Below are 26,157 nucleotides of genomic sequence, written 5' to 3'. Positions count from 1 at the left end.
AACCAAGCATTTCCACGTTAAGGGGGAACTCGCTCCAAGGTTCATTGGACCATTCAAGATCACGGCAAGGCGTGGAGAGGTCGCTTATCAGTTGGAGTTACCTCCGGAACTTTTGGGTGTGCACAACGTTTTCCACGTGTCACAGCTTTGGAAGTGTCTCCAGACGCCAAGTCGTTTAGATCCTTATAAGGACATTGATCACCGGGCCATTGACCTTCAGTATGATCTCACCTATCGCGAGAGGCCAATCAGCATCCTGGATGAAGCCGAACGATGCACTAGAAGCCGCACTATCAAGTATTTCAATGTTTAGTGGAGCAACCACACCGAAGCCGAAGCTACATGGGAGCGTGAAGACTATCTGCGACCTAAGTTTCGAGACCTTTTAGCACCTAGCTTAGGAATCTCGGGGACGAGATTCTTGTAAGGGGGATAGGTCTGTCACACCCTGTTTTTACTATCACATGTGTGTGTTGTAAAATTCTGAGCTTGTTAAAACTTTTCAAAACTAATGTTGTCAGTGCCATGATTGACATTGTATGCTTGTATGTTTGATCATGTGAGGTTTAAAACCCTAAAATCCTTTTTGGTATTTTTACTGATTTCCAAAAACCTTTGATAACCAGAGTAAAACCATCTTGAGTTGCACTACATGCCCTTGATAGCAAGCAATGCTTCTACTCATATTTTGTAATCTGATTTTTACCTATCTTTATAATTCAAAACCACAAACATAATTATTTTTGTGAGTATTTTCCTAATTAAATAACCTGTCCATTTCTGAGATCAGAATTGGTATTCCAACATGGAAAAATACTTTTCTGCTTTGGAAAAATTTGATTAAATTTAGAGATGATCAGAAGGACATATATTTTTCATACATAGGATTTTAAACCCCATTTTATATTATATTTATTGATTAAAACTATTTAAGAAAATTATGTCTGTTTTGGCATTTTGATATATTTCCAAAGGAAATATTCTCAATAAATTCCTAGAAAATTCCAGTCATGTCCCTAAGCCTTGTTTGGTGTCCACATAAAGATTCACCTTGGTCAAAGGTGGCTAAGGACCCCCAATAACCCAAAAACCATGTTTGTCCAGAATCAAGTTAGAGCAACTCTAATAGCAAAGTTTGGCCAATGAGGCTAAAACTTTGCAGGAGTGCCTAATACCTCAAATGAGGGTTCTACACCAAACATGGGATTTGTGGGACTTAGTTTGCCCACACTCCCTTTGGAAGGAATAGATCTGGTCATATTGGAGTGATTTCAAGTTTACAAAGCTAAACTTGTCCATTGGAGCTCAAATTTGGTGGAACTCCATGGTTTATCCCCAAAACCAAACCTGTTAAGTCTCAGCACTAGTGGTGGGGTGCAACCCCTTGTGGCTACTGTCGAACACCTTCTGACAGAGAGGAAAAGCCACCTTAGCCTCAGCTAACCCAACCGCTTGGCTTCAAACTCTCAAATTAAGTAGCCAACACCAGTAGCTAACCCCAGTCAACTGGCACCTCACTGGTTCAAAGTGGAAAGGCCAAAAATCCCAATTTAGACATCAGTTCATGACTGATAGCACCAGTATTTCTTGCCTCCTTTGACCAGCGGAAGCTCCCACTAAGACCAAACGGCTAGCCGCACCCCCAGCAAGTGCCAAGACACGCTAAACACGTCAAAAGTGCCTCAGAGCGCACAAGCAAGTATTTTTAAAATGATATCTTAGATTTATTAGAAATAGGGGACATTTTTTATAATGACCTTGTGAACTGTTTCTGTGTGAGCTATTTCTTATTTGTGGTTTTATCAACGATAGAAAACCCGTGTGACGAGGGAATCGGAGCGGAAGACCTCGAAGACCCTGGATACTTAGCTGACCAAGGCAAGCAACCCTTTGACCGTGACTGAGCATATGTTACTTTGCATGTGATAATAGCAAATATTCCCATTGCGTATGATCATAAGTACTGGTAATCATTTGATATGATTTTACTGAAGGCTCCCTCGGAGCACATGCATTGAGCTTGACTCTACCCCTTTAGGGTCATGCTAATACCATGTTGACAAGTAAAGGTAGAAGTAGTATTATTCATGAGCATGATGATGTTGTCATAAAGCAAGAGTTTACGAAAACCCCGTCGGGTTCCACTAATGCCCGAGGGTGATGATGAGTTAGGTGGTCACTTTTGGTGAAGTGATGCACCCGGTATTTGTGTGAGTAAGGTTTCGGAAATGGGATTAGATTTATGATGTGTCGACCGTCCCAACCTTATCAGTACGACCACGTTACCCCTTATGGGACGGGGCTATGTTAATTACTCTGGTCGGTGCTAGCAAAGAACCACATTACTAGTGGCGGGAGTGATTGTAGTCACTCTTGTGATGGGGTCGTGCCGGGTAGGACGACTATGCCATTTTTATGAGTTCCAGTCACACCGTTGGTCCCCGCATGGTTGGTACGGTCGAGAGTTGGTGCTCGTAAGACGTACCACATGTGGGTTGGGTACCAATCGAGTGGACCTCTTTGTCTAGTATCGTCAGGGGAAAGGCATTGATCGGGTACTTACCTCGGGTATGTGATATACCACGAGTCGTGGATGACACGGATGTTTCGCGGATCTCGGGGGTCTAGCGTACTACCTTTGCAGAGTGTAAACTATTTGAATAGTCGTGTCCACGGTCAAGGACAGTTGGGTAATCCTGCTTAAACTACGTCCTGATATTTCCGCATAAACCATGTATGCGTGAGTGAGTGTGTGTGGTGTTGGAAAAAGGGTGTTGTTATGAAAATAATAACATGACCAAGTTCGGTGACTTGGCATATAGGGTGTACCCAGATGGTTTAGCCCTCAAGTGATATATTGAGAATATGACCAAGTTCGATGACTTGGCATATAGGGTGAACTCGGATGGTTCAGCCCTGAGCAGATATGTTGATATTTGTAACCTGTTCTTCAAGAGTAATTCTTTAACTTGATGCATATTCATGATCATTCCACCTCGATGAGTTATAGTGGAAAATGCATGATATTGTTATCCTTCACTTTCATTGTTCATATCATGGGCTGTTTGCGAGTACATTCAAAGTACTCATTGGCTTGCCACTGGTTATGTTATTGACCAGACATGGAAGGACCGGAGTTTGGAGATGAGTACGACTTCGGCGATGCCCCTGCGAACTAGGACGCTTCCCAGTCAGAATGCTTGTCCGTGTAGGCCTGATGGCATGGGCACCCGCTTAGCCCCTTGTTTCCGCTATTAGTGTATTCGTGCGATTTGGCCTTAGGCCCTGTCTTGTGAACTTGACCCTTCGGTCACGTGTTGTAGTAATCGGTACTTGGATGTAAGACTCTTTATTTAGTATCTGTGTTCGATGAGCATTGATCTCTGGGATCACTGAGCACGGCGATTCTCGACTAGTAAGTCGGGGTCCCTACATGGACATTATCAATGATGTGTATTAACAAGTACATGACTTTTTTGTGAGACTATGTGTTGTATGATGACTTTTTCCTAAATGGTCCCTACTCGAAAGGGTTGTGTGGATGCGCAACAAATTAGACTAGAATATGATACGATGGATGGTCCGCTCTCACTGACCATGTAGCATTGTATGCTAGCCGTATAATATGGACTCATAAATATCTGGTCGGATTCGATGTAATGGGATCCGAGTCGAGATAAGGTCTGAGTTGGACATACCCAACTCTGAGATGCAGCGATCGATCATTTCTGTGTCCCTAGTACAACATACGTTTTATGTCCTAAAAACTGAGCTGGCGCATTTACTAAGGAAGGTGACATACTTGCTTTGGGCTGACCAAATGCTACTCCGTGATTGGGTAGTTACATAGTTAGGTTCCGTGCTTTTATAGACCCATGCTGTGAGACATGGTCGATCAAGATGAGATTCGCCCCTCCGACCAGGAGAGATATACTTTGTGCCCCTCGAATGACCTGACCTAGATAAGCATGGCCATGCGATGAGCATTATGAGGTAATCTGAAGTGTTGGTCGGATTCACCAGAACGAGAAAAGGTCATTCTACAACAAGGATGACTATGGTTTCTTGAGCACGATAACATATATCGTGTGGCAAAGGGAATAGAAGTGTGAAGTACAGGTTCACCTTACCAACTTCATCGGACACTTGTAGTCGGAACGCTTTGCTAGAGGCTGCTATTGACTAGTCTAGCCGGATGTGATCTGGCTCGCCACCAAGTGAACAAGAACCTAAAGGTTCGCGCACTTAAGGGAAGGAACACGTGGGCTCTAGTATCCGTGTGAGGACCAAGACTTGAGACTGCGATAGATGCCTATATATAGTGGAGGTGCGGCACACTTATTGAGTTGATCTCTTCGGTGCCATTATTAGGGATTTGCATGTGTTGCAATTAGCCACCTTCACTCGCCACCGACTGTGTGATCTACCTAGGAGTCCATCGCACGGTGTTCCTCCTGCACGCGCGGATACCATTAGAGGCGGTGCACTTGTGCCGTTCTGACGAACCTGTATGTGGGATCCGGTGACCGTCTTTTTGAGGGAGATCGGATGAGGAGGAGATGGACCACAGGGACACGCTGCCCCAACTCTACTTTCGTTGCATGACACTGCGCGTCTAGTGGTAACAATCAATGATCCACCTCCATAGCATGTTCTTGGATGTTCTGCGCGTAGGAAAATTTTAATGGCATGCGATGCACCTATGGTAGATCCCAACTAATACTACTAAAAGTGGGTTTGGAAGAGCGTCAACTTTAGGTAATAATGATCCCACTATTTTGGAGAATGACCAGTCTTGTGATTTCTTTTTCATAAAAGTGGGTTTGGAGAGGTCATGACTTTAATTCATGTTAATCCCACTATCTTGGAAGATTATAAAACTTGCATGCATGTGGATCATGGAGAGAATATTTTATGTTATGGATATGTTGTCGAATTTGCTTATGATCCTATATGTAGTTATGTTTAGAGAGGCAAATATGTTTATAAAAATCTTCATGTCACTAAATTTCCTCTCTTTGTGTTGAAATCATTAATGTTTCACTCTTCCTATTTGCATATGCTAGATATTACTTGTGTTGATAATTTTTTTGCCTATAAAATTCCTATGCATAGGAAGTATGTTAGACTTAGATGTGTTTTTCACATGCTATATGATGCTCTCTTTGTGCTTCAATTCTTGTCTTTCATGTGAGCATCATTATTATCCCTAGCCTATGTTAATGGCTATAAAGAAAGAGCTTGTTGGGATATAAGCCAATACTTTCTGTTATTTTTGTGTTCACATGATTATTTCTATTGTAATGATAATGTTTTTATGTTTAAATTAGTATTTGTTCCAAGTAAATCCTTTGGGATGATTTGGATTATATGTAGAATTGATACGGTGCAAAAAACTGAAACCTTTACGTGCAATGGAGCATTTCTGGGATTTTACTCAAACATATTTTTGATCTGAATTTTTTACACAGTATTGGTGTACAAATTCCTCATGTTTTCCTATTTTTCTTTAAAAAATGGAGTTATATAAGTAGGTTTAAGTGTTGATCACTATAGACTATTTTGTTTTAGACATATTTTGTTTTTTGCTTGCATAATTTGCTTGTTTTGATGATGCTATGGATTGTATCGAGGGGGGGGGGTATGAGCCATGTAGATGTTAGAATAGAATACCTTATGCAAATAAATAAATAATAATAAATATATAACATTACCTAAAGTTTATGATTTGCCTATTGTACTAACGGCTCTCACAAGTTTTCTCATGAGTTTTGTGTGCTTAAGTTTTAAAGTTTTGGGTGTGATCACGATGGATGAAGGAATAAGGAGTAGGAAATCCCTAAGCTTGGGGATTCCCAAGGCATCCCAAAGTAATATCCTAGGAAGACTCAATCGTCCAAGCTTTGGGATGCCCTCGAAAGCATCTGTCTTTTGTATCCATTCCACCCACATGTCAATTGGAGCTATATTTTTATACATCACATGATATGTATTTTTATTGGAGCGTCTTATATTATAGTTTGATTTTGTTTTAGTTTTCTACAATCATTGTTTGTTGGACACACCTACTTGAGAGAGAGACATGTTCATCATGATTTGTTAGAATACCCTATGTGCTTCACTTATATCTTTTGAGCATGGTTGTTGGATAGTACAAGTATCTATAGTTAAAGGGTGTTAACTTGGTGTTCATATAAATATTGGTTATGGCATGGTGATGATGTGTGAGCATTCTTATTCGTTGTTAAAATCCTAGTGTTGCTTAGGTCAGAGGCACGCGATGGTTAACTCCTACTAACCTCCACCCTAGGGGCATGTGACTATTACTTTGGTTCAAGAGAGCTAATAAAGCTTTGCAATAAGTATATGAGATCTTTATGACTAATATGAATCCATGAATGTACGCACTCTCACTTTTTCATATTTGCTAGCCTCTTCGGTACCGTGCATTGCCCATTCTCACCTCGAGGATCGGTTTGTGCATCCAATCCCCGCGAAATGATACACTCTGTTGCATATAAGCCACCCTATATCTTCCTCAAAACAGACACCATACCTACCTATCATGACATTTCCATAGCCATTCTGAGATATAATTCCATGAAATCTCCACCGTTACGTCTCATGACTTGTGCGCTTGTTATCATACTGCTTTACATGATCATATAGCTAACATTGTATTTGTGGTAAGGCCACATTTCATCATTGTTTACATGTTACGCTGGATCATTGCACATCCTGGTACACTGCCAGAGGCATTCATATAGAGTCATATTGGTTAGTAGTTTTTCATATCGAGTTGTAAGTAGATAGAAGTGTGATGTTTATCATTATTAGAGCACTATCTCAGTGAGGAAATGATGATGTAGACAATGATTCCCCCACAAGTCGGGATGAGACTCCGAACAAAAAATAAAATAAAGAAACATAAAAAAAAGAAATAAAAATGGAAAATAAAAAATAAAAAGGAGAAAAATATAGAAAGAAAGAAAGTAAAAGAAAAGAGAGAAGGGATAGTTCTAATACCTCTTCTTACACACTTGTGCTTAGTGAAAGAACCATGTTTTTCATATAGTGAGTCTCATGTTTTATCATTTTCATATTCTAATGGAAAATTTTCTTTATAGAACTTGGCTTGTATATTCCGATGACGGGCTTACTCAAATTCCCAAGGTCTTCATGAGCAAGCAAGTTGGATGCGCACCTACTGACCTTCCATTGAGCCTTCATACACTTATAGCTCCAGTGCATCCGCTGCATGGAAATCCCTAATCCTCCTTGCATTGATATCGATTGATGGGAAAATCGATATCCCATTGGTCCACCTAGTTTATGCGAGAATTTCATCTACAATTTTACTCCTTTGAAACATACCACCATATTTTATTCCACCTATATGCTATGTCCATGGTTCACGGGCATGTATTGAGTGAGGTATAAAATGCTGAAGCGCGTTAAGTACTACGATCCAATTGCTTGGCTTAACACCGTGGTGTTGGATATTTGTATTTATGTAGTGAAGCGAGAGCCATGCCATGCAAAATATGATAAAATTAATGAGGGGTAAAAATTCTTTAGGGATCGTATATTTTTAAAGTTGATGATTATGTTACTTATGTTTATGGATATTACTATGTTAATGTTTATTGATTCACCGTTTCTCAATGATCATACCTAAAACATATTACATGTTAGGTAGCATGTCACATCAAAAATTCTGTTTTTATCATACCTACTCAAGGACGAGCAGGAATTAAAATTGAGGATGCTGATACGTCTTCAATGTCTCTATAATTTTGTTTATTGTTCCATGCTATTATATTACAAATCTTGGATGTTTATTAAGAATTTATATGCTATTTTATATCATTTTTGGGCACTAACCTATTAACCGAGTACCTAGTGCTAGTTGTTGTTTTCTACATGTTTTTGGCCTTTTGGGAATACTATACCAAACGAAGTCCAAATACCCGAAAACTTTTTTATGATTTTTTCTAGACAAAACTAAGACCTAGAAGCTTTGTAGGGAGACCGGAGGTCACACAGGGTGGTGCCAAGCCAATAGGGCGCGCCAGGGGGGTGGTCATGTCGTGATGGCTTGTGGCCACCTCCCACGACCTCTAGCCCTGATCTCTTCACTATAAATTCACATATATTGGGAAAACCCTAGAGAGCCTCCTGAAACACTTTTTGCACTGCCGCAAGCTTCTGTTCCAATGTGTGCCCATCTTGAGCCATGTTCCGGTGCCTTACCAGAGGGGGAATCGATCACGAAGGGCTTCTACATGAACCTTACTACTCCCATGATGATGTGTGAGTAGTTTACCATAAACCTACGGGGTTCGTAGTTAGTACCTAGATGGCTATGTCTCTCTCTATGTTCGTCAGTGCCAAGATCACCACGATTCTCGTGGTGATCTTGTTGGGGAACGTCGCATGGGAACCAAAAAAATTCGATGGAGACTAACATCTACGAGCGGGGGGGGTGCATCTACATAGCCTTGTAGATCGCTAAAGGAGATGTCATTACCATTAACAATATCATTGTTGAAGCCATTCACATGCATAAACATGAACATTGTCATAGGGGAAATTTTAATGAATTTCTTGATTCTTATGACGAGCATACTCAGTTTGACGATGAAAATTTGGAGCATGGATACTACAATGAAGATGAGGAGTTTGACATTGAGTAGAGAAGACCATGAGGAACCTTAGTCTTATGGAGAACCTTAGAGACTACATGGCCAGAGGAAAAGAGTGGATACTTGACACTGGATGCACCGATCACATGAACGGACATAAAGACATGCTCCATGAGATCACACCAAACAATGGACCATGAGGGTATGTGTTGGTGACAACTCCAAGGATAAAGTACTTGGTCTTGATAAGGTGGACATATCTCATGATATTTCCATTCAGAATGTCATGCTTGTTGAATCCCTTGGCTACAATCTTCTTTCGGTATCCAGACTAGCAGACTATGGTTTAAATGTGCTATTTATGGAAGTTGTGTGTCAAGTGTTTTGCCATGATAATCATAACATGGTCTTCACTGGTTTTCGTAGAGCTGATCTGTACATTGTCGATTTCACTAGAAAAATCCAAACCCCGTACATGTCTTCTTGCAAAATCTTCTAAAGGTTGGTTATGGCATAGAAGGCTAGGTCATGTTGGTATGCGTAACCTTGACAGGCTTATAAAAGGTGATCATATTCTTGGTGTTAAAGATGATTTCTTTGACAAATATAGACTTTGTAGTGCTTGTCAAGCAGGAAATCATGTCGATGGAAGTCATACCGTGAAGACATCATGACTACAAGAAGGCCACTGGAGCTACTACACATGGATCTTTTTGGTCCCAATTCTTACAAGAGCCTCGATAGAAATTCTTATGGTTTAGTCATTGTTGATGATTTTTCTAGATTTACGTGGGTATTCTTTCTTGATGATAAGTTGCATGTACAAAAGATCTTCAAGAACTTCCCTCGGAAAGCCCAAAATCAATTTGAAGTGAGGATCAAGAAAGTTCAGAGCGACAATGGAATGAAGTTCAAGAACACAAATGTGAATACCTTTCTTGACGAAGAAGGTATCTCACATGAGTTCTCGGTGAGGTACAGTCCTGAACAAAATGGAGTTGTTGAGAGGAAGAATTGATCTGTCATAGAGATGGCCAGAATGATGCTTGACGAATACAAGATGCCAAGACACTTTTGGGAAGAAGCTGTGGAAATAGTTGTTGGGGAAGTTTGCATGGGAAACAAAAAAATTCCTACGCACATGAAGACCAATCATGGTGATGATCATCTACGAGAGGGAGATAGGATCTACATACCCTTGTAGATCGCTAAGCGAGAAGCGTTAAGAAACACAGTTGATGTAGTGGAACGTCTTCACGATCCAAATCGTCGTCGTCCCACGATCCGTCCTGGTCTAGTACCGAACGGAAGGCACCTCCACGTTCAGCACACGTACAGCTCGATGACAATCTCCGCTTTCTTGATCCAGCAAGGTAGACGGGGAAGTAGATGAGTTCTTTGGCAGCGTGACGGCGCACCGGTGGTGGTGGTGATCTATTCCTGCAGGGCTTCGCCTAAGCACCGCAGAAATCCAATCTAGAGGAAGAACTACGAACAAGAGGAGAGGGATGCACGTGGCTTAAATTATTGTGTCCCAAAAACCCTCAAACCTCTATTATATGTAGGAGGAGGGAGGAGGCAGACTTGCCCACCAAGGGAAACCCCTTGGGGTTGGCCGAACCAAAGGAGGGAGGAGTCCTCCTCCAATCCTACTTGGATTAAGACTCCTTCCTAAATTGTCCACCTCTTTTGGATTTTCCACCTTTTTTCACATGGGCTTTCTTTGGTTGACTAGACAGCCCACTAAGAGCTATTACGCCACCATCAAGTCCATGTGGCCCTCGGGAGTGGTGGCCCACCCGGTGGGCCCCCAGTACCCATTCGTCACTCCCACTACACTGTAGGCAATGCCCGAAATCCTTCCGAAATCCAAATACCAACTTCCTATATATCAATCTTTGTTTCTGGACAATTATGGAAACCCTCGTGACGTTTGGGATCTCATCCGGGACTTCGAACAAAACTTCGGTCACCAGCACCTATCACTCAACTATACCGAAACGTCACCGAACCTCAAGCGTGACACCCTACGGGTTCGAGAACTATGAAGACATGACCTGAGACACTCTCCGGTCAATATACTATAGCGGGACTTTTATGTCCATTTTGGATCCTACATATTCTATAAAGATCTTATCGGTTGAACCTTTGTGCCAAGGATTCGTATAATCACGTATACCATTCCCTTTGTCCTTCGGTATGTTACTTGCCCGAGATTTGATCGTCGGTATCTCTATACCAATTTCAATTTGGTTACCGACAAATTTCTTTACTTGTTTTGTAGTAAAAGATCCTGTGACTAACTCTTTAGTCACATTGCTTGCAAGGCTTATATGTGATGTTGTATTACCGAGTGGGCCCCGAGATACCTCTCCGTCACACGGAGTGACAAATCACAGTCTTGATCCATGCTAACTCAACGGACACCTTCGGAGATGCCTATAGAGTACCTTTATAGTCACCTAGCAACGTTTTGACGTTTGATACACACAAGGCATTCCTTCGGTGTTAGTGAGTTACATGATCTCATGGTCATAGGAATGAATACTTGACATGCAGAAAACAATAGCAACAAAATGACACGATCATATGCTACGTTCATAGTTTGGGTCTTGTCCATCACATCATTCTCCTAATGATGTGATCCCTTCATAAAGTGACAACACTTGTCTATGGCTAGGAAACCTTAACCATCCTTTCTCAACAGGCTAGTCAACTAGAGACTCACTAGGGACATAGTTTTGTCTATATATCCACACATGCATTTATGTTTCCATTCAATATAGTTATAGCATGGATAATAGAATATTATCTTGAAACAAGAAATATAATAATAACTATTTTATTATTGACTCTAGGGAATATTTCCAACATCTTGTCACATCATAAACCGACTCTACTTACACAAGCTTCTTGGTAGAACGACATACGAGCCACTCACCAGTAACGAACCCCAAGTTGGATACTTTCGAGTATTAGGCTCTAAGTGCTATATTCTTGATAAGAATCCTCGCTCTAAATTTGATTCTAAATCTCATGAAGGTTTCTTACTTGGTTATGGATCAAACTCTCACACTTACCATGTCTAAAACAGCTTCACTCGAAAAGTTGAAGAGACGATAGATGTGAAGTTGGATGAATCTAATGGTTTGCAAGTCGAATAATTGCAAAATGATGTAGGAGATAAGGAACCTTCAGAATCCATCCAAGATCTACCTATCAGCAAGATTCGTCACATGCAGGTGAAGGAAAGTACTTCATAAACTCAAGTGGAATCTCCTACTTCGCGTCAAAGCAAACCACAAAACAAAATGGAGGCATCCACAAGCGGGACATGACATGATGAAGAAGAGGAAGAAGTACATCATGGGGATCCACCTCAACCTTCCTCACCACCACCACAAGGATATGACACCGTCAACGACAACAAACAAGAAGATGATGATGAGTAAGCTTCACCATCCAACAAGGAGAAGCGGTCACGAGTTTGAGCAAGAGTGGACAAAGATCATCCGCTGAATTAAGTCTTCGGTAACATACAAACTGGGTGAATCACTCGTTCTAAGTCTCGTTTATCTAAATTTTGTGAGCATTACTCATTTATCTCTAGAATTGAGCCTATGAGGATGAAGAAGCCATTCAAGACCGGAATTGGGTGAATGCTATGCACGAAGAGCTACACAACTTCAAGAGGAACGAAGTTTGGACAATTTTTGAAAATCCCAAGGACGAGCACAACATAATTGATACAAAATTGGTGTTTCAGAACAAGCAAAATGAAGATGGTCAAGTTATACGCAACAATGCGTGTCTCATAGCCCAAGGATACACATAAGTCGAAGGTATGGACTATGGTGAGACTTATGCCCCTCCTACTAGACTTGAATCCATACATATTCTTCTCTCTTATGCCAGTCACCATGATATTACTCTTTACCAAATGGATATCAAAAGTGCTTTTCTAAATGGTGAAATTGAGGAGGAAGTTTATGACAAACAACCTCCCAGCTTTGTGAACCCTAAGAAACCTAATCATGTTTAGAAACTTCGTAAAGATTTATATGGTCTTAAACAAGCCCCTAGATCTTGGTACAAATGCCTAACGAAGTTTCTCATTGAAAAAGGGTTCTAAGATTGGTAAAATTGACGGAACATTATTCACTAAAAGAGTTAATGGAGAACTATTCGTGTGCCAAATATATGTGGATGATATTATCTTTGGTTCTACTAACCCACAGTTTAGTCAGAAATTTGGAAGGTTGATGTCCGACAAGTATGAGATGTATATGATGTGTGAGCTGAAATTCTTCTTTGGTTTGCAAATCAAACAATCTAGAGAAGGTACGTTTATCTCTCAAACCAAGTACACCAAGGACTTAAACAAGAAGTTCAACATGCAAGAGTGCAAAGATATGAGAACCCCCATGCCAACTAGTGGACATGTTGACCTCACTAAGAAGGACAAACCGGTCGATCAAAAGGTTTATCAATCAATGATCGGTTCATTGCTATATCTATGTGCCTCCCGTCTCGATATCATATTGAGTGTTTTCATGTGTGCCCAATATTAAGCGGCACCCAAAGAGTTTCATCTAAAGGTTGTGAAAAGAATTGTGAGATAGTTGATACATACACCAAACTTTGGCATATGGTATCCCCAGGGAACCTCTTTTAATCTTGTTGGCTATTCTCACTCAGACTATGCCGGAGACATGGTTGATAGAAAATCCAGCTCGGGTACATGTCAATTTATTGGGAGATCTCTTGTGTCTTGGTCATCCAAGAAACAAAACTCGGTATCTTTATCTACTACCAAAGTGGAATACATTGCCGCCGAATCATGATGTGCGCAATTATTATGGATGACACAAACTCTTAAGGATCATGTCATCCATGTGAGACATGTTCCATTGTTGTGTGACAATGAAAGTGCTATTCAAAATGCCTATAATCATGTGCAACGTTCTCAAAATAAACATATTCAAGTGTGACATCATTTCATTCATGATCATGTTGGTAAAGGAGACATAAATATCAATCGTGTTCATACCAACAAACAATTAGCTGATATCTTTACCAAACCACTTGATGAGAAACTATTTTGTCATTTAAGGAGTGAGTGTAACATCATTGATGCTTCCAACTTGAGCTAGACTCACTCAGATGCATGCAAGGCATGAGCTTACATGACTATTCCATGATGTTGTTGATTTGGCAGTATCTTATAACTTGGAAAACTATGCTCCCTTATATTGCATCTAACATTTTTGTAGGTACTTGGAAGAACTACACTCCACAAGATTTCCATCAACTCACATCAAAAGCAATCTTAACATAGCCAAGTATCAACAACCCCTTCTTCGAAGATGAAGGAAGAAGACAAGAAAATCATATCCTTGACAACTATTTGATGAATACAATCATTCATGTCAATCGAATATATATGATGTTCTGCCTTGTATGACTAACCAATGTAGGTGAAAAGTGAACCAAATCGACAAGGATTGCTCCAAATTCAAGATGATCATCGTCAACATTGAGCATCCACAACAAGTTCACCTACATGTCGCATCATCAACATCATTCGAAGGTATGTACTCATATCCTTGATAAACCTTTACACCAAGTCATGAGGTAAAGAAACTCAAGTGATATGAAGACATTAAAATGCTTAATAAAAAATGGTAACCCAATTTTGCGCTTAACGATGAGTATGACATATGATCAAGCATTCTTGCTTGACTCCTCAAGTCAGTATACTCTAATATAGGTGACCTAGTCACCGCCCAACATCTAGATGGAGATTCTTGTATGGTTCACATCTTTGTTGCATGCTTTCTTTGAACCATTCAACTTTCATCTATATGTATGTATAAATTAAAAAAAGGTTTGCTCTTATTATTTTCAAATCTTTGGATATTTTCCATTTCAAAGTTTGTAGATATTTTCTCTATATTTGAGTTGAGAAGATGATTTTCATTGCAATTCAGTATCACCGATTTAGAAAACGCGGTCTAACCAATTTATTCGAGAGGACTAATTTCATTTTTGGTTATACTGAACCATATTGCCTCGGTGACTTCGAAATTTATCACTGCCTCTAATCTTTTGGAATTTGTGAATCTTTGACAAAAGGGGGAGAAAGTTTTTCAATAATCCCAAGCTTTATTACCTCTTGAATTCTTATAGATCAGTTCCATTTATGCCAAAGGGGGGCACAATGTTAGTTTCCTTACCTAGATGACCCATTGCGCCCATGGCAAAAAAAGCGAGATCAAGCAAAGTATATTTGACATATTTAGAGCGATAGTAGCAAATATGCAAAGAGTGAGCATTCAAATTATGCACAATAGATTATTTAGATACAATCAATACATAGCGTTATACAAGAGTCATAAGATCAGTTACAATAGCTTATTTACATTACTTTTATCGGGCAAGGTAAATAAATAGAGATGCATCATATAGGCACTTTTGTTCATATTAGCACAACGGTCTTGAAAATGACTTCATCGCCTAAGTTGTTGCATCATAACATTTGGAGGGCCAAGCTATTGCATCATAGCATCAAGAAGTACTTTTGTTAGGATCTTAACCTTTTCCAACATGGTGGACTGGGAACATAGAGGAAGACATCGTAGGTAAGCGTTGTATATTAGATAACAAAAAACTTGAGAATAACAGATGTTTGTGGCTAGTGGAGTGGATGTACAACTTAGGTCCCCACAGGCGCGAATTTGAGTCCTTATTATTTTCAAAAAAACTCGATGTGTGGGGTTTCCCTTACAGTTTTCCTTATAAAAGCAGATGTTTGTGGTTGCCTATAAAAAAGAGGAAGACATTATAAGAAAATGCGGTGTATGATTGATCATTGCAGCCTATAGAAGTAAATACGAAATACCGGATGAACACAACTTAATATGTAAAGATAAAGCTTATGGCTCTCGAGCAAAACTAAATACACATATCACATAGAAATGCATTTTTTTAATATCTTGGCCGGTGCTCTAAAAAACTTCACTACAAATATATCTCCTAGAAATGTGTTCTGCTAATATCATTGATATGCACACCTAATCTAAATACATACCTCATTTGTAATCCATAAATCAACCAAAATAAGATAATTTCAAGTTTTCATATGCTTGGGTGTCCTATACTCTTTTCAGGTAGACGTGAGGCCAATACTAATAATGATAATAGTAGTGTAAAGTAACCTTCCTCCCAACCGGTCATTTTTTGGGATAGAGTCCTTCTCGCATAAATACTGCTTGATGTTTATCTACATACAATCAAAATAAAAACAAAATTATAACATGTGCTTCTAGCACAGAACATATTAAGACATAAGCAAGACAATTGCCTAATCATCTATGGAACTGTGTGTGCCTTTTCTATGGCTTTATTCACATTCCGTGCCTCTACAATTATGCATTGCATGCCTATGAAGCAACACATATGCTTTCGATACTTCCAAATTCTACTTTATTGTTCGTCATCCATTGACATTTTTTCTATCCAAAGCAATAGTATGTATTTCTTTCACCATGAATAGGAGAAGGTCATTACCTATGATCACAATCAGGTATTGCAAAATTAAATCACTCTACTTGCTAGAGATCAGATAAGGAAAAAAACTAATAAGTGACAACTTCTAAGATATTGGTGCAAGCATCTTAACAAAATGTTTACGACATTATTAACCTATCATTTTGCAGAAAAGCATGAGAAACTAACACAGTCTACCACATATACTCGCAACTGCACCAATAAAAAAGTAAACCAGGCATGTTTTCCCAGACTCTATCCGTGCTATTTAAAAGAAGAACTGCACTAATAGAAGGAGGCTACCGAGCAGCAAAATAAGGACATTAACAAACGTAATGCAAGTGGGTATACATACATACTGGCATAGCTTCAAAATCAAGAGCTTCGTCAAGAAACACATGTAAATATGAAAAGGAGTTTAAGAAAGAAACACATGTAAAGACGAAAAAACTATTGTTCAACTAGCAAAAGATTACCAATTCATCTTACCAAGTCACAGGGGGAGTGGTTGGAAAACTAAATTAAAACCTCTTTAATAGCACATCCCACGACACAAAATACCCCATGAATTAGTACAAAGTACTCTGGGGCACAAAGAGTTGTTAACTATTTAATCCTTATGTGCTTATAAAATATGTAGTATCAGAAGTTAGAATTCAAATTAATAGCACAAGATATACCATAAGAACAAAAGGACTAACACATCCACAAAAAAAGATTCCTGAGTTCAAATTGTTATTTGAGTACAAGCATATGAACAATTCAAAAAAGGCAACATCACACCAAGTGTATTTGCTACAATTGCAACACAGTAACACAGTGCTCTTGAATTTATTCAGACACCACCCATACACACCACTGAAACTTATATGAGCAGCTAGAATTATTTTGTGGTGATAAAACTATGGAAGCATGTTGGCAATACAATTATAATATATACTATCTTTAAGGAAATATGCATTTGTAGCCCTGTTTGACAATAACGTTTTTTCTATGTATTTTGAGACCACCATAGTTTTCATTATAGTGGATTGTTTGCCTACCACTAAAAAATGTGGTTTTAATTATAGTATTAAAGCTATGATTTCAATATCCTCCAAAGCGTTGCCCCCCCCGTATAGAGTCTTTGTCCCGCGCCACCCGCCACCACGTGAAGAGGAGAGAAGGGGGAGAGGGAACGGGAGGTGGGGGCGGGAAGGAAGGACGGCTAGGATTGGCCCTTGTCGCTCGCGGGAGCGATTGGTGAGGGCTTCCTCTAATATTTCAATGGGAAAGCATATTCCTTACTAGCACTATGATTTTCATTCCCCTGACTTATATATAAAGTAGTTGTGCATTTCTCAGAAGTTAAAACCACAGAACGAGTAATGAGAAATCTGTGTAATAGTATTTGAGAGATTCCTTTCATGTGTGTAAGGTGATTCACGAAAGTACAGTGTAGGATGACATAATGTTTTTTCATCAACCAATAAAAAATGCGCCATTTATGTAAATAAGAATAAAAGGGAATGATGCTTACTTTGACATGTTTGTGTACTTGTAGGCTTACATGAACACTCTCCAAGTCAGTATGCACGATCCCACGACTATGTAGACAACTTACATGCAGAGACAAAAAATAGCTCAAGTGTTGTAGCCATAGTCCGATATCCACGTATTATTATGTCACATACTTGTACTTTCCGAACATCTACGATTCAAACTCAGAAAACCAATATGTGTCCTTCGTCACACATTGGCTGTCACTGTGTAAGTTTTAGCCAGAATTGTAAATGTCATGCCATATAAAGGAAAAAAGAAAGACTGTCTAATACCCATCGATTGTTGAGATTTCCATTAACCCAAACCAGAACAAAATTTCATCTTTATTACTGCCATCAATGGTCATTTCTATTCAGAATAGCAGAGGTAGACATCTTACGCTGTCAACAAATTTAATAGTTTCATCTTACACAAATAGGTCATGAAAGGTTTCGTTGTGAACAAATAGAACTTCAGTAGGTAGCAGAGTTGTATCAAAGGATTTATAGAAGAAGGAATGACCAACCAGAATAGAGAATAACATATTCAGCACATAAACTTGTCTATACAAAACAAATACATATGGTTTTCGGTAGTTCTTGGCACACAAGATGAACTACAAACCTATTTATGTGCTTTATTACCTTTCGAGCTTCTATCAAGAGAATTCTTTGAGTCCTTTGCTCAGAGCAGCACCATCATTTTGTGCCATATACTCTAAACATTACCATATCATGTCTAAAACAATGCAATTGGAAATGTAGGTATGCAATATCATCGACCAACTTTAATATCAATAGCACAACGTGTTGTATTAATCTCCACAAACTGTGAGGATTCCTTGGGAGGAAAGCATACATTGTTTAGCTCAGTGAGCAACAAATTCTTGAATAGCTTAATAGGTGCAAAAGTCCAGAAAAGCCAACAAAATATAACTACTTGTTGTACTGGTAGACCAAGGCTAAAAGAAAGAGGCGAAAACAAACTTGCAAAAGCCGTAAATAGCAAGTCAAAAGCTAAATGCGTGCATGTTTCAACTATACGTATGCAATTAATCTAAACAATCATACACTGGAAGCTCTTGTTTTGAGATCTGATATTATGATGGCTATGCTCAATTGTCTCCGGATCACAACGCATCAAGTGCTAGAAGTTTGGAAATAAAGAGTGACCACCACATCAAAGATGTTATGTTTTCGATACACACACAAAAAATACTTCCGAACCCAAAATTTAAGGTTGCAGCCAGGTGGTATAATCAGACCCAACAATATTAATAAATGTGCACACTGCAAGCTCTTGTTTTGAGATCTGATATTATGATGGATATGCTCAGTCGTCTCCGGATCAGAAGTCGGAAATAGCAAGTCAAAAGCTAAATACGTGCATGTTTCAACTATAGGTATGCAATTAATCTCAACAATTATACCCTGCAAGCTCTTGTTTTGAGATATGATATTATGATGGCTATGCTCAGTTGTCTCCGGATCATAGTGAATCAAGTGCTAGAAGTTTGGCAATAAAGAGTGACCACCACATCAAAGATGTTATGTTTTGATACACACGGAAAAATACTTCCGAAGCCAAAATTTAAGGTTGCAACCTGGTGGTATAATCAGACACCAGAATATTAATAAATGTGCACACATTGAGCTCCAAAGGAATGCCCAAACCATAGATAACTTGGTTAGCCTCATGCTTGTCTACTTCACTGCCCATCTAAAAGGAGCTCAACAAAGAATTTCGCGATTTGTCAACGCATGCAAGAAAAAACAGAATGGCCTAAATGGTAATCACACTTGAATGAACATAACTGCAGAGATAAATATTCAAACTTGTTAAATGGTCAAAAAATTGTGGATGTTGATAAACCATGTACCTACAACAATATTCCCCGAGCTTTCAGAATACCATACCTTGGAAGAAATCAAGAGTAACACATCAGAACTAACTTTATTTATATCTACCGACAAATACTAAATTAGCAAGATATTTGTCATCCACATCTTAGAAACCTTCTCTAAACCCCGGGGCCATTTTTCTTAGCTGCCATTCAGAACTACAACTAATCACAAAGTGGCAAAAATGACCTGCAGGGTAGATCTATCCCTGAGGTCATCATGATCATAAGCATATTACATTCTTCATGCAAGACATTTTTTTAAATTGAAAAGAGAAAACCGTGGAAATTAAAAATTTCCATAGTAATTATTGCAAACTGAGTTCTACATGAGAAGACATCCATCTTACTTCTCACCATTTTTTAAGAGAATCGAAGTAGACCAAGAAATACTTCAACTATTCACACAAAAATCCTATAGATCTTAAGAACATAATAATCTAAGCATCCATGTTTTGAGAAATATGACTATGTGTTTCTTATTCACATTCGCTTCCATGACTTGCTGCTCTAAGTCGTCCATTGATAACCCACAAGTATAGGGGATCGCAACAGTTTTCAAGGGTAGGGTATTCAACCGAAATTTATTGATTCGACTCAAGGGGAAGCCAGAGAATATTCTCAAGTATTAGCAGTTGAGTTGTCAATTCAACCACACCTGAAAGATTTAGTATCTACAGCAAAGTATCAGTAGCAAAGTAGTATGATAGCAGCAGTAGCAACAGTAACCAGTAGCAGCAAAGTGACAGCAGTAGCAGCAAGGTAACAGCAGTAGCAACAGAGTAACAGTAGCAGCAGTGACAACAGTAGCTGCAAAGTAACGTAACAAGGACTAGTAGGAAAAGACTCGTAGGCATTGGATCGGTGATGGATGATTATGTCAGATGCTATTCATCATGCAAGAGTTATACCACGGAGAGATATGTAACTAGCTCCAGTTCATCAATCTAATGTAGGCATGTATTCCGTATGTAGTCATACGTGCTTAGGGAAAAGAACTTGCATGACATCTATTGTCCATCCCTCCCGTGGCAGTGGGGTCCTAATGGAAACTACGGGATATTAAGGTTCTACTTTTAATAAAGAACTGGACCAACACATTAACACTTGGTGAATACATGAACTCCTCATACTATGGTCATCTCCGGGAGTGGTTCCGACTATTGTCACTGCGGGGTTGTCGGGTCATAACACATAGTAGGTGACTACAACTTGCAAGATACGATCAAGAACACACATATATTGGCGACAACATAATAGGTTCAGATCTGAAATCATGGCACTCGACCCTCGTGACAAGCATTAAGCATGGCAAAGTATTACAACATCAATCTCAGAACATAGTGGATACTAGGGATCAATCCCCGTCAAAACTAACTCGATTACATGATAGATCTCATCCAACCCATCACCATCCAGCAAGCCTACGATGACGATGGCGACGATCTCCCCTCTCCGGAGCCCAAAACGGACTCCAGATCTGCCCTCCAGAGGAAGAACACGAGGTGGTGGCGCCTCCGTATCGTAAAATGCGATGAACTCTTCTCCTTGATTTTTTTTCGGGCGAGACGGACTAAATAGAGCTGGATTTGGAGGCGGTGGAGCATTGTGGGCCCCACAAGCTTGCCAGGCGCGGCCACAGGGTGGGGGTGCCTGGTAGGCTTGTGGTCTCACAGCTCCACTTCCTCCGGTGATACTTGCGCCAGTATTTTTCATAAATTCCACAAAAATTCTCCATAAATTTTCAGGTCATTCCGAGAACTTTTATTTCCGCGCAAAAACAACACCATGGCAATTCTGCTGAAAACAACGTTAGTCCGGGTTAGTTCCATTCAAATCATGCAAATTAGAGTCCAAAACAAGGGCAAAAGAGTTCGGAAAAGTAGATACGACGGAGACGTATCAACTCCCCCAAGCTTAAAGCCTTGCTTGTCCTCAAGCAATTCAGTTGATAAACTGAAAGAGACTAAATAAAAACTTTTACGAACTTTGTTTGATCTTGTTGTTGCAACTATGTCTAACTCATATCCAGAATTTCAGCAAGATCACAAGCTAACCACATAAGCAAATGACATCTAGGTCTCATGGTAAACTCATATCAATGGCATAATCAACTAGCGAGCAAATAATAATAAGTCTCAAACGTCAACACTTCAATCAAAACAATTGTGAAGCAGTACGAACAAATGGTATTGCTACTGCAACAAAAGACCTTCCAACGGCGCCAGAAATAGGCACGTCGACGGGAGAATACTTGGCTTGATCTTTCTGCTGCGGCTACGCCTTAAGGGACTTCCTAGGCAAGTATGCAAAGGATTTCCCCCGTGGCCTTGGAGCCTTGCGTTGGTATTCCCTCGAAGTGGAAAGGGTGATATAGCATAGCGGTGGTAAGTATTTCCCTCAGTATGAGAACCAAGGTATCAATCCAGTGGAGGAGTATCTCAAGATCCTGCACAAACACAAAAGCTTGCTCCCAACGCTATGAAGGGGTTGTCAATCCCTTATAGATTGTTTCCCAAGTGAGAACTGAAAGCAACAAAGTAACAAAGCAAAGTAAAAGCGGAGATGTAAACGATGGATGTGAATAGACCCGGGGGCCGTAGTGTTTACTAGTGGCTTCTCTCATGAAAGCAAGTAGACGGTGGGTGAAAAAATTACTGTCGAGCAATTGATAGAACCGCACAAAGTCGTGACGACATCTATGCAATGATTATATCTATAGGCATCACGTCCAAAACAAGTAGACCGATACTTTCTGCATCTACTACTATTGCTCCACACGTCGACCGCTATCCAGCATGCATCTAGTGTATTAAGTCCATAAGAACAAAGTAAAGCCTTAAGCAAGATGACATGATGTAGAGGGATAATCTCAAACCAATGATAAAAACCCCATCTTTTTACCCTTGATGGCAACTACTTGATGTGTGCCTTGCTGCCCCTACTGTCACTGGGAAAGGTCACCACATGATAGAACCAAAAACCAAGCACTTCTCCCATTGCAAGAATCATAGATCTAGTTGGCCAAACAAAACCCAAGACTCGGAGAGACTTACAAGGATATCAAATCATGCATATAAGAAATCAGCAAAGACTCAAATATATATCATAGATAATCTGATCACAAATCCACAATTCATCGGATCTCGATAAACACACCGCCAAAGAAGATTACATCGGATATATATCCATGAAGATCACGGAGAACTTTGTATTGAAGATCCAAGAGAGAGAAGAAGCCATCTAGCTACTAACTACGGACCCGTAGGTCTGAAGTGAACTACTCACGAGTCATTGGAGGGGCGATGATGATGATGAAGAAGCCCTCCAACTCCAAACTCCCCTCCGGCAGGGTGCCGGGAAGGGTCTCCAGATGAGATCTCGCGGAAACTGAAGCTTGCGGTGGCAGAAAAGTATTTTCGAGGCTCCCCTCATTTTTTGCTGAATATTTGGGAATATATAGGCCAAAGATCTAGGTCAGGGGGCGGCCAGGGAGGCCACAAGCCCTGACACCGCCGCCTCCCCCTGGTGGCGTGGTGGGAGCTTGTAGGCACCCTGGAGGCCACCTGGCTTGGCCCAGAAGCCCCCTGATCTTCTTCCGTTCGGGAAAAAAATCATTTCGGGGTTTTTATTCCATTTGGACTCGTTCCAAAATTAGATCTGAAAACAGTCAAAAACACAGAAAAAACAGGAACTGACACTTGGCACTGAATTAATAAGTTAGTCTCAAAAAAGATATAAAAGGTACATAAACCATCCAAAGATGACAAGATAACAGCATGAAACCATCAAAAATTATAGATACGTTTGAGACGTGTCAAGCATCCCCAAGCTTAACTCCTGCTCGTCCTCGAGTAGGGAAGTGATAAAGAATGAATTTTTGATGCTTTCATGCTACCTAGCATAGGTGTCCTTTGTAATTCCTCTTATGTGACGTGAATGTTCAGATCCATTAGATTCAAAACAATAGTTTGCTATTGACGAGGAAACGATAATAATTCAAGCAAACTAGCAAGGTAATCATGAACTTTCAAAATAACAAGGCAAAAAGAAAGTTATCCCTACAAAAGCATATAGTCTTGCTATGCTCTATCATCATTGCACAACGAATTTAAATCATGCACAACCCCGGTATTGGCCAAGTAATTGTTTCACACTTTTACTTTCTCAAACCTTTTCAACTCTCACGCAATACATGAGCGTGAGCCATGGTTATAGCACTATAGATGGTGTGGAGTGTGGTGGAGGTTGCAAGACAAAAAAGGAGAAGATAGTCACATTAACTAGGCATATCAATGAGCTGTGGAGATGCTCATCAATAGATATCAATGTGAATGAGTAGGGATTGCCATACAAATGATGCACTAGAGCTACGAGTATGTGAAAGCTCTTAAAGAAAACTAGTGGGTGTGCATCCAACTTGCTTGCTCACGAAGACCTAAGGCATTTTTGAGGAAGCCTATCATTGGAATATACAAGCCAAGTTATATAATGAAAATTTCCCACTAGCTATATGGTGGTGACAAAATGAGAGACTCTCAATCATGAAGATCATGGTGCTTAATATGCACAAGTGTGGAAAAAGTGGTAGCATTGTCCCTTCTCACTTTTTCTCTCATTTTTTTTATTTGGTGGGATCTTTGGCCTCTTTTTTATTATTATTTTGGTGGGCTTCTTTGGCCTCTTTTATTTCCTCACAGGGGACAATGCTCCATTAATGATGATCATCACACTTTCAACTCAAAACTTAGAGCAACAATGACTCTATATGGAATGCCTTCGGTAGTGTACCGTGGAAATGATCTAGCATGGCATAGACATCAATGGAAACATCATGCTAGCTATCTTACGATCATGCAATGCAATGTAGACGTGGTGGCACATATCATGGTGGTACTTGCATGGCAATATATCTCGGAATTACTTTGAAAAGCCATAGTAGGTAGGTATGGTGGCTATTTTGAGGGAGGCTAATGGTGGGTTTTGTGCATCGGCGGAAGTTGCACGACACTAAGAAGATAGTGATGGTGGAAGGTGAAAGTGCATCTAAACCATGGACTCAATATTAGTCATGAAGAACTCATATACTTGTTGCAAATGTTTTATTAGTAATCGAAACAAAGCATTCAACGCATACTCCTAGGGGAAGGGTTGGTAGGTATAAACCATCGCGTGATCCCGAGCGCCACGCAAAGGATGACAATCAATATACTAATCATGCTCATATTTCATCACATAGCGGTTCACCATACGTGCATGCTACCGTAATCACTAACTTCAACACAAGTATTTCTAGATCCACAACACCTTACTAGCATGACTTCAATATTACCAAAACCACAACTCAAAACTAATTGAGATGAATCAAACTTCTCTAACTATTCAATGCACATGAAGGTGGAAGTTTTTGTATCCCTTTGGATAACTACCCCTTTTGAGACTACTTTCAAAGCATAGATCAACTACCAAGCCACGCACTGCTGTGCTCTAAAAGATATAAGTGAAGCACACAGAGCAAAAGTATCTAGCTCAAAAGATATAAGTGAAGCACATGTGAGCTGAATTGTCTACCAAAAGATATAAGTGAAGCTCGACAAAATCACGGTGTGTGCATGTCTCTATATCTAGGTGTGCAGCAAGGATGATTGTGACACAAAAAAAATAAAAGACTCCTACGATACAAGACGCTCCAAGCAAAAACACATAACATGTGGTGAATAAAAATATAGCCCCAAGTAACGTTACCGATGGATTGAAGATGAGAGAGGGGATGCCTTCCCGGGGCATCCCCAAGCTTAGGCTTTTACGGCATCCTTGAATCTCTTGGGGTGCCTTGGGCATCCCCAAGCTTGAGCTCTTGCCACTCTTTATCTCTTTGTCCATAAGAACTTCACCCAAAACTTGAAAACTTCACAACACGAAACTTAAACAGAAACTCGTGATAACATTAGTACAAGAAAGCAAACCACCACTTCCTTAGGTACTGTAGCAACCTTAAATTCTACTTGTGCTGATGTTGGGTTACTGTACTTTCAATCTTCCATGGCTAATACCCCCCGATACTATCCATAGTTTCATCAAAATAAGCAACCAACACAACAAAAACAAAATATGTTAACAGCAGACCAGTCTGTAGCAATCTGTATATTTAGTATACCTATGGTACTTCAACAATTTTGAAAACTTACGACAGTCTGACGAATGTTTGTAGCCATCAGCATAAAAAAGAATCAACTCAAAAGCTCTTACAGAAAAAAAAATGAAAATTCTTTTCGTGAGCAGAAAGTTTCTGTCTTTTCCAGCATGACCAAACGATCATCCCCAAGACTAATCATAACGGTTTTGCTTGGCACAAACGCAAAAAGAAACACAAAAACACAATCATAACAGAATTATGAAGGTGTGGAAAACACAAAACAGAAAGAAAAAGGATAGATTCGTTGGGTTGCCTCCCAACAAGCGCTTTTGTTTAACGCCCTTAGCTAGGCATTCAATGATGCTCTCACAAAAGACAAGAATTGAAGCACAACGAGAGCATCCTAA

The sequence above is a fragment of the Hordeum vulgare genome, chromosome 3H (genome assembly GCF_904849725.1).
Source record: "Hordeum vulgare subsp. vulgare chromosome 3H, MorexV3_pseudomolecules_assembly, whole genome shotgun sequence".
In the NCBI taxonomy this organism is placed as follows: domain Eukaryota; kingdom Viridiplantae; phylum Streptophyta; class Magnoliopsida; order Poales; family Poaceae; genus Hordeum; species Hordeum vulgare.
The sequence above is the reverse complement of the archived record's forward strand: the minus strand, read 5'-3'. Positions refer to the sequence as shown.